Raw genomic sequence first — 19522 nt, 5'->3', positions numbered from 1 at the left:
TAAACATTTAGTCGCTAATACTTCGTCACAAAATATCCCAATTTGGTCGTGAAAAACAAAATAATGACATTTTTAACGACAACTATATTTGGTCGCTAAAAGACAAATAACTTTCTCTACTACACTTTTTCGTCGCTAAAAATCAAAGTTGAGATAGCTAAAAATGCACAAAAATTAAATGTCATCCAATCATACAAAAAAGAAAAAAATTGACATCCACACATCAAAGACACTCCATTCCCAAATCATAATGAGTACATAGAAAAGTAAAATTTTACAAAAATTAAAATTTGAAGTTTCCAAAATGTTTGATTCTGCTTTCAAAAAACTTTCAAAAATTGACATATCAAGTTGCAATCTCAAACTAGTATCCTTGTCAACTGGTATGTTATCACTTATCCTGAAATGGTACAGGAATTTATATCCAATTCTTTACATATTTTTGAAGGACCTGTAGAATAAGATAATGATTAGAAGATTATACACTTCTACATTTTAAAGAAACACCAGTTATTTACATTTTTTAAATAAACAAGGATCATTCACCTAATTAAGAAACTCATTTTTTATTTACATTTTTTAAGAACAAGGAATTTGCTAAAGTTATTGATAAGCTTACATGAATATTTCAAACTAACTGAAGTATGCATGTCAGATGCGCCAAACAACTTGAATACTTCCAAATGTGTAGAAATATAAACATGTTGAGGTTAGGTAGTAAATTATTTAAATTATTTTGCAAAGAAATATTACTAACCAAAGATGATCCATCTCACTGGGGAAAAAAAAATTGAAGATTGTTTACCTGTGTTGCTGATAGTGATTTCCTCGCTAGTTCTTTCAGAATAAGGTGTACCTGAGGAAGAAAAGAAATAGAAACTAATCAATGATAAGAACTAAAATAAACTAGGATTTATATTTGAAGAGGATGCTCTAGAAAGAACTAAAATGTAAATAGCAATTACATTTCTTAGATCAAAGCTATGTATTGAGAGACATTGCAAGTAAATTGACCCTTTTTGGTTTTTCCTTTTCCTTTGAGAAGAAGTGACCCAAACTCGACACACGAAAAATACCTTAACTCTCTCCTCTTCATTAGTGTCCATAATATATGCCATATACCTAGGACATAGAATAAACATGATCAAAAGGCGCAATTAAATAAAATAAGGAACCATCCATGTCATAATCATTAGATATTCAAATGCTAGAAACGATACTTCTCCCTTAGCTTTCTTGTAACAATATATTGGTACCCATTAAAACAATTAATCAATAAACTAAATTTAAGCCAACATAAATGCAAACCTCTCTCATAGATACTTCTCCCTTGTTTTCCTGTTGATCCAGACTCAGCATACCTAATCCTTATTTCTTCCTCATGGAATTCTATGAGCAGTTCAGTTGTACGCAACTCTGAATATCTTGCAGTTCTTGAAAGAATGCCATACTTTACCAAAATTGCAAAACTAATGGTAAAACTAAAGTAAAAAGAAACAAAAAGCAGCATACAGTATGAGACCAGTATTAGAGGGTGACAATGGTGCAGCCTCTGCGACAAATCTATCATTCACTTGCTTGGACGAACAGTTGGATTGATCTTGGCCATGAAAGTGTTTCATGATTGAACATGTTCCCTGTCAAAAGTATTCAAGAGCGAGTATCGAATATAATAATAAAAGAAGAAGAAATTATGTTTCAATATTTAAATGAGTGGGAAACCAAATAATTTGAAGGCACTACATGTACTGCAATATGCTCATCTTATGAAAGTTTTCGTTAGAAGAATGGTCTTAGATCGTGGTATTAGCCAGCACAACAGTTTTGATAGTATCGACCAAATATGATTGGAGGAATATATTAAAGGACGATTTTGGAATCAATTGGATAAACTAATGTAAGAATTATCTATTGGAGAGAAGAAAATTATAGTTGGAGTTTTCAACAGTCCAAAGCTCCATTTCAGCTACTAGACAGAAATCGGTAATAAACCTACAATTGCAAAATTAAAATATCAACTCATATGAAGGAAATTAAAACTGGAGAAAGAATAATTAAATCTTGTATCTCCACACGTACCTGCGATATACAAAATCGGGTTGACTTTCAAGCACTGCCAGACAAAAAGTGTACAAAGAACAGGGCACGTAATTCTCCTGCAATCCTTATTGCAGCAGCGTGAGATCTAGGGGCAGAGAGGATTTGAATGGATGAGTTTTACATGTTTACTACCATCTCAGACCTTAATGAGGGCTCCTCACCGACACTCAATTATGAAAATTGGAAAAAAAAACTACTATAACACTAAGGAAAAAATATTGAGACACATATTTGCAAGCCACTCCCCACATAGAACTTTGCATAACAGAATAATATCGCGAATGTTGCTAGAAAATGTGATTAGTCCTTGTCAAGCTTACCATTGTAGGACGCAATGCCAATAATGTAAAAAGCCTACCTCAACATCTCCCTCAACTAATAATTTGTAAAGAGCATTAGGACCAGAAAAAGATTTCCAATGCATAAATGGGCAAAGGATAGAAAATTCAGCTATTGTTCAAGCAACTTACGCGGTGTTATAGAACGTCCTTGACCACACACACCAATAATAATAATGGTAATATTGTCTCCTTCCCGTAGTTATACTCTTAGATTATCTAAAGTAGCATTGCATCAGCTTTCTTTTCTTTCTTCCTTGCTCTTTTCCAATACACATTGCTTACGTTGTAATAATTTCAATATAGTTTTCCATTCCTTCTATGAAATTTTAATTTTCCATGCTCTTTTTCAACTTTTAACATTCAGTTCCTTTTCAAAAAAGAATTGAAACAAGAATTATTTAGATGATCCCAAATAATGGGGACAAGGCTTTGTTGAGTTGAATAGAGTTTTTTTTTTTTACTTTTGATAGGCATTTGGTTATTTTCTGAAAACTTCTGGAGCAGAAAATCTGTGAATCTATCCTATAAGTTTTATGATAAAGTAGTCTGGTACTAATGAATCTGTAAGTAAAGAGAGTTTGGTTTTATTCATGTACAAGCCAACATTTTTGGCTTGAATTATAACTCTACCCTTAATTTTTCATTGTTCTATATGTGAGTAATGAATGATGCTTTTATTAAAATAAAAAGAACACTAACAAAAGATGCTTTTTATCTTTTTTGTTTAGTATATACATGGCTGCTTCTCTTATTGCATTCTAATATAAGCTTATAAATTCATATCCAAGAGAAAGAGTGTATGATATTGGTGGCGAAATTCAAGCAATTTCTAGCATAAAAATAAAAACATAGAATACAGAGGAATACAGAATTTTAAATTCAAGCAATTTGAATGAACACAAAGGAGTATATATATATAGACATGTACATGTATATATGTTGTGTCTGTGGAGAGAGAGAGAGAGAGAGATTGGAAACACACCAAATCGCTATTGAATCGAAATTACTACGATCTCTGTTAGAAACCAAATTGATTTACTCAAACTTATATATATCTGCAAAAATTTGAAGAAAATGAAGAATAAATGTTATAAGATCTCAGAATATGTGTATATATATATGTGTGTGTGTGTGTGTAGCTAAAAAAAATGATAGAAAATCTCAGAAAATTGTGCATCAAGATGAAGATCTCAGCACCTCATATTCTGTAAATGATTTTATTCCGTTTTTAAAATAGTATAAGTACATCCATATAGGTTTAGTACAAATTGCTTTTAAACCTTTGACCCTTCTTGGTCAAAATACCAGTATTCAGTGCACCCTTAGGGATGGTAGATGCCTTAACTGGCGAGCATCTCTTATGGGAGCCATTGAGACTAGTCTGTCTCATGGACCAGTATACTTTGATATTTATCTGAACTTGAGCGTTGCTTTGTGCGATGCTAATTTATCTGATGTATTGGAATTAAGAGTTCTTACTCATGGTTATGAGTATAAACCAGGAACACCCCCTTTTTCAGTTCATTCCCGAATTTGCATAAAGGCTTTAACAACTTTAAATCCTTATGTCAAAAAGAAAACTGAAACACGTCAAACAGTATTAATTGAAACTAATCTTTACAGTAGCCAAGTAGCCGTACCTAAGTTAATCCCATGGAAGGATATAACTTTTCCGGACCAATGGCATATCCCTAATGCTGTCCCTCCAAAACCGTTAATTCAACATAACATCGATGATGTTATCCAGACTAGGGAAGGTAATGTTTACCTTCAATTCCAAAAACCTATGCTTACCAGAAGTATGTCTTCCAATGCTAGTTTTCGGACAGCACCTAGAAGTCTTTCAAATAACAGTTTCAGAACTGCACCTGGAAACTGTTCACAATCCGTTCCGCCCTATAGGGTAGATCTTCCCGAATCTAGTAGACAGTCCGTTGACTCAATCTTTCAACAGATACCTTCTCGACCTCCTAGCAGGCCATCGAGTGATCCCCAGGATGACCCTATGAATTCAGAAATTCAAGGAATCCGATTATCTCAAAACAGAATTCCTCATGGTGTTTATACAAAACCACCTCAACCAGATAGCCCAACGGCCAGTGATATGAATTTTGAAATTTAATGGATTTTACACCAGGAGGTGAAAATAGAAAAATAATTAACCAAGAATTTAATCAGGACAAATATAAAGAATTTAGAAAATGGTATTTCACCAGTCATACCCCTGAACAGTTAGAAACTTATAAGACTCAATTTTATCAACATCTTGAGTTACATCAGAAAATTGTACCATTTGTCGAATGGTATCAAACAGTTAGCCAACCCCAGGTAACCATAATTGAAGACCAATATAAAACCTGGACCACAACTAAAAGACAAGCCATTCATGCTTTACATCCGCCTCCTAAAGCATTAGAGTTAGCCCCTAATGGTGAAACTACTAATCAACGCTTACTGGCTATTGCATATATAAATGCTCAATCAGGAAAATTTACTACAACTGAAGGATTGTTAGTAAAACAAAATAATTATACTAATTTAATCTGTCAAACTATGAGTAAACAATTAACCAGAATTGAAGAAGCTGTTTCTACCTTTAAGGATAGAACCTTAGCTTTACCAGTCACAGGATCCGCTGCTCTACATCCAGTATCCATTAAACCACCATTAGAGATTAGTAACTTTAAGTTAAAATCCTCTAATACAGAGTTTATGGACACCCTCTTACAGAAGATGCAAACCTTAAATATTCGCCCTCCTGTGTAACGCCCTCAAAATAATAACAATAAACCCATCAGATAAGACATGCATTTACATTTAAACTAACCGCATTCCTTTCATTCATTAGAATTCCAAGACATAAGTATTACATGTTAACCTCATAACAAAATGCCCTACGGGCTTACAGCTTTCCAAGTTAACACTTGGTTACAACAAAGAGTTCTAACTCGTTTACACATTAAGCCCTTGGCTTGAAATTACATGTAATACATCAACAGTAAAACGACAAAACTATGTCCGCCACTAGCCTCCCAGCTATGTCCTTGGAGGTGGCATGCTTCCTGCACCTGAAAATGATATTCCCATATAGGGTGAGCCACAGCCCAGTAGAAATACACTAAACCAACCATGGACAATGACTAAAACATTAGCAATTGATAGTTGGTCAACACTGATTCAATCACATAAATTACATATTTATGTCAACGACTTACAAGTCCCAATTACTTTTCATTTTCCCTTTTTCAACAGATAAGCATGCTAGCTCTATCATCATTTCCACAGATATGTATAAAAACTATATCTCACATTCAGATAAGCATAAAAGCTATATCCACATTCTCAACAGATATGTATATCAACAATATCCACAGATAAGCATACAAGCTGTATCCACACTCTACAACAGATATGTATATCAACAATATCCACAGATAAGCATACAAGCTGTATCCACACTTTACAACAGATATGTATATCAACAATATCCACAGATAAGCATACAAGCTGTATCCACACTTCACTTCACAAAGATAAGCATATGAGCTCTATCTTCACTTCTCTAGACAAGCATATGAGCTCTGTCTACGGAGTACATCCCCTATCTCCTCCAAATACCTATCCGGTTTAGAGGTACATCCCCTATCTTCCCCTAAACCGCGGAGTACATCCCCTATCTCCTCCTCTACACATAACGTATATAAACACATTGGTTCTATATACAATCACACAATACACACAATTAATGTATATTCTATCAACCGTCAAGTTCCATGACACATTCCATTGATTAGTTTCCGTTTACCTAATCATCATGCATTGTCTACAACAATCTCGACTATCCTCCACCGATAGCCCAAAGCAGTTATTTCTAAAACAGAAAATAAATGCACAAATGGATATTCAATCAACATTTCATTTCCTCATTTCTCACCAATTAATTATCCCAATTAATTAAACAATGTAATTAGGCCATTTTCCATAATTACCATTTCAACCCTTAGGTCCCATTTTCATCAATGATTCAACAATCATTCCATTTTTCTATGCCAAACATGCATCTAGGTTTATTATGAATAAAACCCCAACTTTTGTAAAATTACGTAAAAGTCCCAAACTTTCACCAAATTACCAAACCAAGCCCAACATCTCAAATTACCAAAATTTAAAGACAAAACCCATAGAGAGGAGTAGGTTATCCCTACCTCAAATTCGGAGTCCCAAAGGAGAAGACGACAAAACCCAACGTGCTCCAAAACCCGAGATTTTCAGATTAAAATGAAGCCCTCGACGATCAACAACTTTTTTGTAAAGGCCAAAGGTGAGCAAATCACTCCTACTAGATCAAAACCTAGAGAGAAGGTAGTATCTAGAGAGAAAGACTCAACAATGGTGTCTTTGGAAAAGTAAGAGAGAGAAGAGAAAGTGAAAAAGTGATTTAAAGAGTCACAAATTCGGGACTTTAACCCAGGTCTCCGCTCGAGCGTAAAACACCCCGCTCGAGCGGCCACTCACAGACTTCCGCTCGAGCGGCCAACCTCCCGCTCGAGCGCAGAATGCACTCGCCCAGCACTTTTGCAGAACCAGGCCTCCGCTCGAGCTCTCAATCCCTACGCTCGAGCTCACAACACTGCACAACAAGATACTGGATGGATGTATTCCCCGCTCGAGCGCCAACACCTCCGCTCGAGCGGACAGGCCAAAAATCTGGGCAACTAGTTTTGGTTTCTAAACTCAACCAACCTGTAACCAACCCGCCCAACACATCCTATAACTCAAATACAAAGTAAGAAAGGATGTAAACAAGATAATAAACAACTACCAACATCCACGGACACATGTCCGGATCACTGTACAACAAGGGTAAACCCGGGATCGCTATAACCTCCCCCCCTTAAAGAATTTCGCCCCCGAAATTAAGCACAAGTTTTCAAAAACAAGTTTTTCTCCAATTTAGACAATGTTACACTTGAACATTCAACAATTCGACCCATTACCGGTCATCCCATCCCTTTAACAAGAGACATATCACAATATGTAAACAACATATGTATTTTCAATATGCATCAACATTATGCACTATCCTTCCAATTCCAACAATATATTTAACACATATAATGTCACTTTCAACTTCCATATGAGGCAAGTTCCAAAACATACTTCCAATAACCAAAACATTTTCAATGTTTCACAACTTAAGACATATATCAAAGCTCTTAAGTTCAACAAAATGTAAAATTTAAATATAAGATTACATAACAACAAACAAGTCCGGATATTTCTCTCGGACTTCCAACTCACGTTCCCAAGTGGCTTCCTCCACTCCGTGATGTTTCCACAAGACTTTCACCAAAGGAATGGTCTTGCCACGCAGGACCTGATCCCGCCTATCCAAGACCCGTACCGGTCTCTCCTCATACGAGGCATCCTCATCTACCTCTAAATCAGTCCAATCCAACACATGTGATGGATCTGGCTCATACTTCCGAAGCATACTCACATGAAACACGTCATGCACTCCGGACAACTGCGGCGGTAAGGCTAACCGATAAGCAACCTCACCAATCCTCTCAAGGATCTCAAAAGGACCAATAAACCGAGGGGATAACTTCCCACTCTTCCCAAACCTCATCAGGCCTCGTCTAGGTGATATCTTCAAAAAGACATGATCACCTACCTCAAACGCCAAAGGCCTCCTCCTACGGTCGGCATAACTCTTTTGTCGACTCTGGGCTGTAACAAGCCTCCTACGGATAAGCTCAACTTTCTCCGTCGTCTCCCTAACCAACTCCGGACCCAACAAAGGTGCATCACCCACCTCGGCCCAACAAACTGGAGACCTACACGGTCGGCCATACAAGGCCTCAAACGGTGCCATACCGATGCTAGACTGAAAACTGTTGTTGTAGGCAAACTCTACCAATGGCAAGTGCCTCTCCCACGTCCCACTGAAATCCAGGACACAACCCCGAAGCATATCCTCGAGGATCTGAATAGTACGCTCGGACTGCCCATCAGTCTGAGGATGATAAGCCGTACTAAAGGTCAACTTAGTGCCCAAGGCACTCTGCAAACTCTGCCACAACCTAGCAGTAAAACGAGGATCTCTATCTGAGACGATCGTCACTGGAACCCCGTGCAATCTCACTACGTCCCGAATATACAAGTCGGCAAGATGATCTACCGAATCTCTCACGCGCATAGGAATAAAGTGCGCCGACTTAGTCAACCGGTCTACAACCACCCAAATAGCATCACTACCCCGCTGAGTCCTCGGAAGACCCACAACGAAGTCCATAGTGACATGCTCCCACTTCCACTCGGCAATAGGCAAGGGTTGCAACAAACCCGCTGGCCTCTGATGCTCGGCCTTCACTTGCTGGCAAGTAAGGCACTTCGATACGAAAACAGCCACATCTCTTTTCATACCCCGCCACCAAAACTGGCGACCCAAATCCTGATACATCTTAGTACCTCCCGGATGCACCGCAAGGCGCGAATGGTGAAACTCTCGGAGTACTTCCTCACGGCAAGCCTCCGGTACAAACAAACGGTCTCGGTATCTCACACTCAGGTCGGGATACACCGTCAAACCCTTCTCAACTTTCTCACTGGAGATCTTCTCTCGGAGGGATTCTACCTCAAGGTCACCTCTCTGTGCCTCTAACACTCTAGTCACAAGTGTAGGCTGCGCAACAACAGAAAACAAGGCCGCAGCCTCAACAGATTCGCCCAGTAGCAAATCAAACTCGCCAAGTGCTCCCAACATCACCCATTCCCGGATGGCTATACAAGCTACATCACTAATGGTTTTCCTACTAAGGGCATCGGCCACAACATTGGCCTTTCCCGGATGATAATGCAACTCAAAATCATAATCCTCGATGAACTCCATCCATCTCCTCTGCCTCAGATTCAAGTCTCTCTGTGTAAACAGATACTTCAAACTCTTGTGATCCGAGAATACCTCGAACCTCTCACCATAAAGGTAGTGCCTCCAGATTTTCAAGGCAAAGATCACAGCTGCTAACTCTAGGTCGTGTGTGGGGTAATTCTTCTCGTGTATTTTCAACTGACGTGAGCCATAAGCTACCACTTTCCCCTCTTGCATCAACACACAACCCAAACCCTCTCGTGAGGCATCACAATAAACCGCATAACCCAACCCTCTCTCCGGAATAATCAACACCGGAGCGGTGGTCAATCTAACTTTCAACTCTTGGAACGACTTTTCACAAGTCTCACTCCACACAAACTTGACTCCCTTCCGAGTCAGTCTAGTCAACGGTGACGCTAACCTGGAGAAATCTTTCACAAACCGACGGTAATACCCAGCTAATCCCAGAAAACTGCGGATCTCAAACACACTCTTAGGCTGTGCCCAATCTTGCACTGCCTCAACCTTGGATGTATCAACAGACACCCCTTCCCCGGATACCACGTGGCCTAAGAATTTGACTTCCCTCAGCCAGAACTCACACTTCCCAAACTTGGCATACAGCCTATGGGCTCTAAGTAACTCAAGCACCACTCTCAAGTGTGCCTCGTGCTCCTCCTCAGAAGACGAATAGATAAGGATGTCGTCCACAAAGACAACCACAAATCGATCTAAGAACTCCCGGAAAATCCGGTTCATCAAGTCCATAAAGACTGCCGGTGCATTGGTAAGTCCGAATGGCATCACTAGAAACTCATAATGGCCATACCGCGTACGGAATGCCGTCTTAGGAATATCTTCCTCCCTGACCCTCAACTGATGGTAACCCGATCTCAAGTCTATCTTAGAGAAACAACGGGAACCCTTCAACTGGTCAAACAAATCATCTATACGGGGCATAGGATACTTATTCTTAACCGTAGCCCGATTCAACTTCCGGTAGTCTATACACAATCTCAAGGCACCATCTTTCTTTTTAACAAAGAGTGCCGGTGCTCCCCACGGTGAAACACTAGGGCGAACAAAGCCCTTATCGAGCAATTCCTGGAGCTGAACTTTCAACTCAACCAACTCTGCTGGAGCAAAACGGTAAGGTGCCATAGAAATCGGCGCCGTACCAGGCACTAAATCAATAGAGAACTCTATCTCTCGGTGAGGTGGCAAACTAACAAGATCTTCGGGAAAGACATCCGAATACTCACAAACCACCCTCGGCAATACATGCTGGGTCTCACCACGCTCACCACTCTCAAAGCTAGCAAGTAGACTACTAAGCTCACTTCGCCCTCGCGAATCATACCCCGGTGGCAAAACACTACCAACCCGGTCTCCCAAGAAATGGAACCACTCCCCGCTCAAGGTACACAATGTAACCCTCTGGCGGTAGCAATCAATAACAGCCCGGTATGACGATAACCAGTCCATACCCAAAATAACATCAAAACCCTTCATGGGCATGACAACAAACGGAAAAGGAAGCCTATAATCGGCGACCTCTATATCACATCCTCTAACACCCTGTTTCAGAATCAACTCACCACCCAAAGGCGATACCACACAAATAGGAGATGCTAACTGTGCTAACTCCAATTCCAAAACAGATGCAAATGCAGCAGATACAAAAGAATGAGATGCACCCGTGTCTATCAACACATTAGCAACTGAGTTGCAAAACAGAAAAGTACCTCTCACTACTGATGGAGCCGGTACTAAATCCTGCGCGGTAACAGCATACACGCGCCCCGTAGGCCCCTGGTCTACCTGCTCACCTCTCGGAGCGAAAGACTGCTGCACAGACTGGGATGACGAAGCTCCCGGATTGGCCCTCGAGGCCTGCACAGACTGAGCTGGCTGAAAACCCTGCGTCTGCCTAGAACCAGACGCTCCCGAAGTGGCACTCAACTGTGGGCAAAACCTCTTCATGTGCCCAGGTTGTCCACACTGATAACAAGTCAGGAGCTGCCCCCTGCCCAAACTCTGACTCTGCGGTCTAGCTGAAGAAGAAGCAGCTTTCTGACCCCCACCCTTCTGCGGGCAAACAGAAACCCTGTGACCCAGCTGGCCACACTTGTAACAGGTGAAATCCCCCTGACCACCTCTCCCGGAGCCTGCACTCGGCACTGGGAAGGTCGATCTAGCAACACCACCCTGCGACTGCTGAGGGTTAGAACCCCTCTGCCTCCTGCCATCACCCTGACTATCCTGGCTCCTCTTTGAGCCTCTCTGGCCCTCATCCTCCTCCTGCATCATAAGCTCCATATGAGCTGCAGCGTCCACTAGGTGTCTATACTCTCGAATATAAGACCCACCAATTCTCAACTTGAGGCCCCGCCTCAACTTCCGCTCAAACTCATAGCAACGGCGTTCCTCAGACGCCACCAGTTCAGGTGCAAACCTAGACAGACTGGTAAAAGTAGCCTCAAACTCGGCCACCGACAAGCCCTGCTGATTAAGCCGGCTAAACTGATCCCTCAGCTTTTCCCTAGCTACTGCTGATAAAAACCTCTCTTGAAAAGCATTCACAAACGCCTCCCAAGTACTGCCCACACGAGCCTTCTCGTACTTCCACCATTGACCCGCATCTCCCTTCAGTTGGAAGGATGCCAAGGTCACTTTCAGTGCTCCGTTCTCGATGCCAAGCATCTCAAACGTCTTCGTTGTCTGTTCGAGCCATTCATCTGCCTTAAGTGGCTCTTTAGGATCCCCGATAAACTCGTCCGGATTACACCGAAAGAACTCCCTCTTCAAGAAGGAAGGCCCTGCCTCAGCTGCCTGATTCTCAGCCCTAAGAATACCCAAAGCTCCTGCTAACTCTCTGGCCAAGGCACCCATAGCCTGTTGACCTACTGGCTCGGCCACATTGGCCTGCCCAACTCCCTCCTGTACTGCCGGAATCTCACCCTGTAATGGTACTTCCTACCTCGCAGGTCTACCACGCCTAGCACCTCTTCCTCGTCCTGACATCCTAATAAAGGCAACACAGAACGTTAGCACATTCATAAATGTGCCGAAACTAAACACTCACGTCCTAAAGCATGGACAACTGTAATTCACTCCACATAAGCACATAAACACATAAGCACTTACGAACTTCATTTCCGGATAATGATAGTCCCGAGGCGTTACTAGAGTTCCGGTTAGAAACAGCGTTGATCAAGTGCTTTTCCAACAAGACTCCCAGACACTCAAGGATCCAATCAACATCCTAGAAATTAAATCCCATACCCACATAGTCATATAAGCATGTTATCAAATAAACACATAGCATATGGTACTACATCTACGTCTCTATCAAGCGAGACAAACCCATTGTGATCCTAATCACTTCCCACGTACCCAAAGTATTCGAACCCGGTACGCTCTGATACCAAGTTGTAACGCCCTCAAAATAATAACAATAAACCCATCAGATAAGACATGTATTTACATTTAAACTAACCGCATTCCTTTCATTCATTAGAATTCCAAGACATAAGTATTACATGTTAACCTCATAACAAAATGCCCTACGGGCTTACAGCTTTCCAAGTTAACACTTGGTTACAACAAAGAGTTCTAACTCGTTTACACATTAAGCCCTTGGCTTGAAATTACATGTAATACATCAACAGTAAAACGACAAAACTATGTCCGCCACTAGCCTCCCAGCTATGTCCTTGGAGGTGGCATGCTTCCTGCACCTGAAAATGATATTCCCATATAGGGTGAGCCACAGCCCAGTAGAAATACACTAAACCAACCATGGACAATGACTAAAACATTAGCAATTGATAGTTGGTCAACACTGATTCAATCACATAAATTACATATTTATGTCAACGACTTACAAGTCCCAATTACTTTTCATTTTCCCTTTTTCAACAGATAAGCATGCTAGCTCTATCATCATTTCCACAGATATGTATAAAAACTATATCTCACATTCAGATAAGCATAAAAGCTATATCCACATTCTCAACAGATATGTATATCAACAATATCCACAGATAAGCATACAAGCTGTATCCACACTCTACAACAGATATGTATATCAACAATATCCACAGATAAGCATACAAGCTGTATCCACACTTTACAACAGATATGTATATCAACAATATCCACAGATAAGCATACAAGCTGTATCCACACTTCACTTCACAAAGATAAGCATATGAGCTCTATCTTCACTTCTCTAGACAAGCATATGAGCTCTGTCTACGGAGTACATCCCCTATCTCCTCCAAATACCTATCCGGTTTAGAGGTACATCCCCTATCTTCCCCTAAACCGCGGAGTACATCCCCTATCTCCTCCTCTACACATAACGTATATAAACACATTGGTTCTATATACAATCACACAATACACACAATTAATGTATATTCTATCAACCGTCAAGTTCCATGACACATTCCATTGATTAGTTTCCGTTTACCTAATCATCATGCATTGTCTACAACAATCTCGACTATCCTCCACCGATAGCCCAAAGCAGTTATTTCTAAAACAGAAAATAAATGCACAAATGGATATTCAATCAACATTTCATTTCCTCATTTCTCACCAATTAATTATCCCAATTAATTAAACAATGTAATTAGGCCATTTTCCATAATTACCATTTCAACCCTTAGGTCCCATTTTCATCAATGATTCAACAATCATTCCATTTTTCTATGCCAAACATGCATCTAGGTTTATTATGAATAAAACCCCAACTTTTGTAAAATTACGTAAAAGTCCCAAACTTTCACCAAATTACCAAACCAAGCCCAACATCTCAAATTACCAAAATTTAAAGACAAAACCCATAGAGAGGAGTAGGTTATCCCTACCTCAAATTCGGAGTCCCAAAGGAGAAGACGACAAAACCCAACGTGCTCCAAAACCCGAGATTTTCAGATTAAAATGAAGCCCTCGACGATCAACAACTTTTTTGTAAAGGCCAAAGGTGAGCAAATCACTCCTACTAGATCAAAACCTAGAGAGAAGGTAGTATCTAGAGAGAAAGACTCAACAATGGTGTCTTTGGAAAAGTAAGAGAGAGAAGAGAAAGTGAAAAAGTGATTTAAAGAGTCACAAATTCGGGACTTTAACCCAGGTCTCCGCTCGAGCGTAAAACACCCCGCTCGAGCGGCCACTCACAGACTTCCGCTCGAGCGGCCAACCTCCCGCTCGAGCGCAGAATGCACTCGCCCAGCACTTTTGCAGAACCAGGCCTCCGCTCGAGCTCTCAATCCCTACGCTCGAGCTCACAACACTGCACAACAAGATACTGGATGGATGTATTCCCCGCTCGAGCGCCAACACCTCCGCTCGAGCGGACAGGCCAAAAATCTGGGCAACTAGTTTTGGTTTCTAAACTCAACCAACCTGTAACCAACCCGCCCAACACATCCTATAACTCAAATACAAAGTAAGAAAGGATGTAAACAAGATAATAAACAACTACCAACATCCACGGACACATGTCCGGATCACTGTACAACAAGGGTAAACCCGGGATCGCTATATCCTGTATCCCAGCCATCTCAGCCATCTGGCCAATCCAGTGGAACTATCCAGATGCTTAGAGCTGAACAACCAGTAGAAGATGATGATCTTTCTCCTGCCCAGATTCATGAAATTCAAATGAATTTCCAAGAACCCTCATCTGTTAACAAATTATATTCATATAGTTCCTCTAGACCTGCTATGTTACCTCCTACTAGGAACTATTACTCCAGACCAACTCCTCCTGATCTTCTTTATGAAGAAACTTATATTAATGACCAGGGAAGCTATCATGGCAAAACCATCTATGAATGGAATATCGATGGTGAATCTGAATATGGAATTTATAAGAAATTACATCAAATGTTGATGTATGCAACAGTATGTCGTCAGTATAGTAATAATGACCAAGCCATTGCTAAGTTTATTATTAATGGTTTTACCGGAGCTCTTAAAGGATGGTGGGATAATGTCCTCACCCTTACCCAACAGTTAGAAATCCTTAATTCAGTCAAAGTTGAAGTTGATCCAACTACAAACCAGCCTGTCCAACAGCAGGATGCTGTTTATACCCTTATTCAGACTATCATCCTCCATTTTGTTGGCACCAGTACTAGTGCTCATGATCGTAGTCGCGAGCTTTTACAGAATCTTCGTTGTCCATCGCTTACCCATTTTCGATGGTACAAAGATGTTTTCTTGCTTAAGGTCATGCAACGACCTGATGCTAACAGTACTCATTGGAAAGCCAAATTTGTTGATGGCCTTCCTACCCTTTTTGCCGAACGCGTTAGGAAAAAACTTCGGGATCGCCATGACCGGATGTCAATTCCTTACGAACAGTATACTTATGGACAATTGTGTTCCATAATTACCGATGAAGGTCTTTCTTTATGTAATGACCTTAAACTTCATTACCAGATGAAACAACAGAATTTAACAGGAAGAAAAGAATTAGGTGAATTTTGTGACCAATTTGCTTATGAACCAGTCATTAAATATCCAGGAAAACCTAGACAGGTTTCTCGTAAGAAATCTTCTAAGCCTTTCAGAAGAAAGTCTCATAAGACTAGCCATCCGCAAACCACCAAGAAGTTTTATCCAAAGAAATCGACCAGTAAATCTAAAACTAAAATTAAAAATAAATCAGAAGTAAAATGCTACAAATGTGGCCAAACAGGACATTATGCTAATCGATGCAAATCAAAAGTTAAATCCAAGGTTAATGAATTAAATCTTGATTTAGGCATCAAAGAACAGATAATTCAAGCCCTTGAAGCCGAAGAAAATTCATCTGATGAAGAAACCCCTTCTGACGAAGAAATTAATCAGTTATATTCCACTTCCACCAGTGAAGAAGAACCAGACGCGTCTTGTCCCTGTAGTACTAATCAAGAGCATATATCAGAAATTAATTATTGGAAATCAATCGTTGAAATGAACGGTTTACACTTAGGTGAACCCATCAGTATTAATGTTTTAACAGATACTCAAAAGGATATGCTTGCAGTTGCAGACCAAATCCAAGACCCGGAAATTAAAATAAAATATTTAAAAATGTGTTATGAACACCAACAGACAATACAGGAGACTCCTCCTATACCCGATTATGCTTACAGTCTTAAAAATGTAATTAACAGGATCCAATCTAAACCTATTTTAGAACAGCCGACAACACTCCAGGATTTAAAAATGGAAATTAACATTTTAAAAACCGAAGTAAAACATTTGCAAACCGCAAGTGAAGCAAACACTAAAGATATTAAAAATCTTCGCCAACAGCTAACACAACAAACAGAAAACACTAAACAAAAATCTGAATCCCAATCTGAACCTCAACCTGAACCTTCTACCCCGTATTTATTACTTGTAAGCCAAGTAACCTTTCAGAAATGGTATATTATAATTTCATTTTTAATAAAACCTGATTTCATGATTAAAGATGCTATTGCTTTAGTCGATAGTGGTGCAGATATGAACTGTATCCAAGAAGGTATAGTTCCAACCAGGTATTTTGAAAAGACTACCCAGAGTCTAACCAGTGCTAGTGGAAATTCTCTCCAAATCAGGTATAAAGTTCCAGAAGCCTATATTTGTAACAAAGATCTTTGTCTTCCAACATCTTTTGTTTTAGTCAAAAATCTTTCTACGAATATCATCTTAGGCACTCCCTTTTTGTGTCTCTTGATGCCTATCCAGAAAATAGACCAAACAGGAATTTATTCCCAATTGCAAGGAAAATCAGTAATTTTTGAATTTATCACTCAACCGTATACCAAAGAATTAGATCAAATTAGGGATCTAGTTACTTGTAAACAGAATCAAATAAATTTGTTACAAAAAGAAGTTCACTTTTTAACAACGGAACAACGGTTACAGCAACCATCTTTTCAACAGAAAATTAAATTAATTGAATCAGAATTTCAAACAGAAGTTTGTGGTAATGTTCCTAATGCTTTTTGGAACCGCAAAAAGTACACTGTCACATTACCCTATGAACCGGATTTTGATGAAAAATATATTCCAAACCGAGCGCGACCTAGCCAAATGAAAAAGGAATATATGGAATTATGTAAAATAGAAATTCAAAATCTTCTTGATAAAAAATTAATCCGACCAAGTCACCCCCCGTGGAGTTGTACCGCGTTTTATGTAAATAAAAATGCTGAAATTGAGAGAGGCATTCCCCGCCTTGTAATCAATTATAAACCGTTAAATGATAAATTAAAATGGATTCGATATCCAATTCTGAACAAAAAAGATCTTTTGGATCGTCTACAGGATGCAATTATTTTTTCTAAATTCGACCTTAAATCAGGATATTGGCAAATTGAAATTGCTGAACAGGATCGGTACAAAACTGCTTTTACTGTACCCTTTGGGCATTATGAATGGAATGTTATGCCATTTGGTTTAAAGAATGCCCCATCAGAATTCCAACATATCATGAATGATATTTTTAATCCATATACAGAATTTACTCTTTCATATATTGATGATGTTTTAATGTTTTCTTCATCAATTGACCAGCATGTTAAACATCTTAATATTTTTAAGAATGTTATCATCAGAAATGGTTTAGTTATTTCTGCCCCAAAAATGCAGTTATTTCAAACAACTATCCGATATTTAGGTCATAATATTTCCAATGGTAGTATTATACCTATCAACCGTAGCATGGAGTTTGCTTCTAAATTTCCTGATGAAATTAAAGACAAAACTCAATTACAGAGATTCTTAGGTAGTTTAAATTATGTTTGCGATTATTATCATAATTTATCTGCCGATGCTAACATTTTGTATACCAGGTTAAGGAAGAATCCTCCACCATGGTCTCCAGAACATACTTTAGCAGTACAACGTATCAAGGCTAAAGTCCAACAGTTACCTTGTTTACAGTTACCAAACCCCAATTGGAAGAAAATTGTTGAAACTGATGCTTCCAATGAAGGTTTTGGTGGTATTTTAAAACAGTTTAATCCCAAAACCCAGAAAGAAGAATTATTACGTTTTCATTCTGGTCATTGGAATCAAGCTGCTTTAAATTATCCGACTATTAAACAGGAATGTTTAGCCATTGTAAAATGTGTTATTAAATTTTAGGATGATCTATTAAATCAGCATTTTCTCATCAGAGTTGATTGCTCTGCTGCAAAACAGATATTTAAGCAGGATGTTAAAAACCTAGCTTCTAAACAGATATTCTTAACATGGCAGAGTTATTTATCTAATTTTGATTTTGATATTGAATATATTAAAGGAGAAACTAACTCTTTGCCTGATTTTCTCACCCATGAATATTTACAGAAATCAGTAAATGACCAGTAAAGGCCAGCGTGGGCGTGGTCGTGGCCGGGGTAATAACCCTCGCTATGATCCATCAGAATTTCCTCCTCTGAGAGGACAAACCAGTAATCCCTCGGCTAAGGATGTTCTCCTTAGGCCGGAAGATCCGTATACTCCTAACAGTCTTACAGAGGAAACAGTCCTCTGGATCGAATCCGCCGATGAACAATGGATGTCAGATCCATGGGAGATCAAACGCTGTTATCTTACTACACAGCAATCTCCCCCTCATTTTGACCAGTACCGCTACATCTATGAGCAGATGTTAACAGAAACTGGGGCTGTTGAAATCAAGCATACCTTGCATGATATCAACAAATCTGCTAGCCCTATCCAGTATAGTAAAATTGTTATCCGTCACATTATGCCCATTTCTACTTGGGGTCACCCGCATACGACCCGAGATCTTGATCTTCGGAACAAACAGACTAAATATTCTTACTGGGATTACATTGATGCGTTTATCCAGGTCTTTTACTATCAGAATCCAATCAAGAATCATTCTTGGTTCATCCGTGTTCTCCCTGATGTCCTTAAAAACGATGTCCCAAATTGGTTCCTCGTTTGGTGGGATAAATTTGGTCTTTCTTTAGACATTTTACCAGAAACTGTTCGAACAGCATATAATGAATGGCATGTGGCCTATTCCCGTGCATATTCATTTTAAAATAAAAACAGGGATTTATCCATCAGTAAATCTGTAGTTCACTTCAGTATCCGTTTTAGCATGCCATGGATATGGAAGTGGGACTTCGCTTGTGATTATCAGAATAAAGTCCCTAGACTAAAAAGAATATTTTTTGTCAAATGGTGGGATAAAATG

General features: G+C 39.5%; 1 long non-coding RNA gene across 1 annotated transcript in view; it reads right to left on the bottom strand.

Annotated features, from left to right (window-relative positions):
• LOC145789042 (uncharacterized) overlaps nucleotides 1–19522 on the bottom strand; it is a 42305-nt gene continuing 22783 nt past the window's right edge. Inside the window, exons 2-8 of the long non-coding RNA XR_014348862.1 lie at nucleotides 3424–3496; nucleotides 2080–2185; nucleotides 1523–1992; nucleotides 1309–1434; nucleotides 1077–1122; nucleotides 806–856; nucleotides 1–451 (exon numbers count right to left, since the gene is read on the bottom strand). This is a non-coding gene — a long non-coding RNA (uncharacterized LOC145789042). The remainder of the gene's footprint in view (nucleotides 452–805; nucleotides 857–1076; nucleotides 1123–1308; nucleotides 1435–1522; nucleotides 1993–2079; nucleotides 2186–3423; nucleotides 3497–19522) is intronic.

This window comes from Camellia sinensis, chromosome 13, assembly GCF_055761805.1.
Source record: "Camellia sinensis isolate YWXY chromosome 13, ASM5576180v1, whole genome shotgun sequence".
Taxonomy (NCBI): Eukaryota; Viridiplantae; Streptophyta; class Magnoliopsida; order Ericales; family Theaceae; genus Camellia; species Camellia sinensis.
Note: the sequence above shows the minus strand (reverse complement) of the source record. Positions and strands in the feature narration are given on the sequence as shown.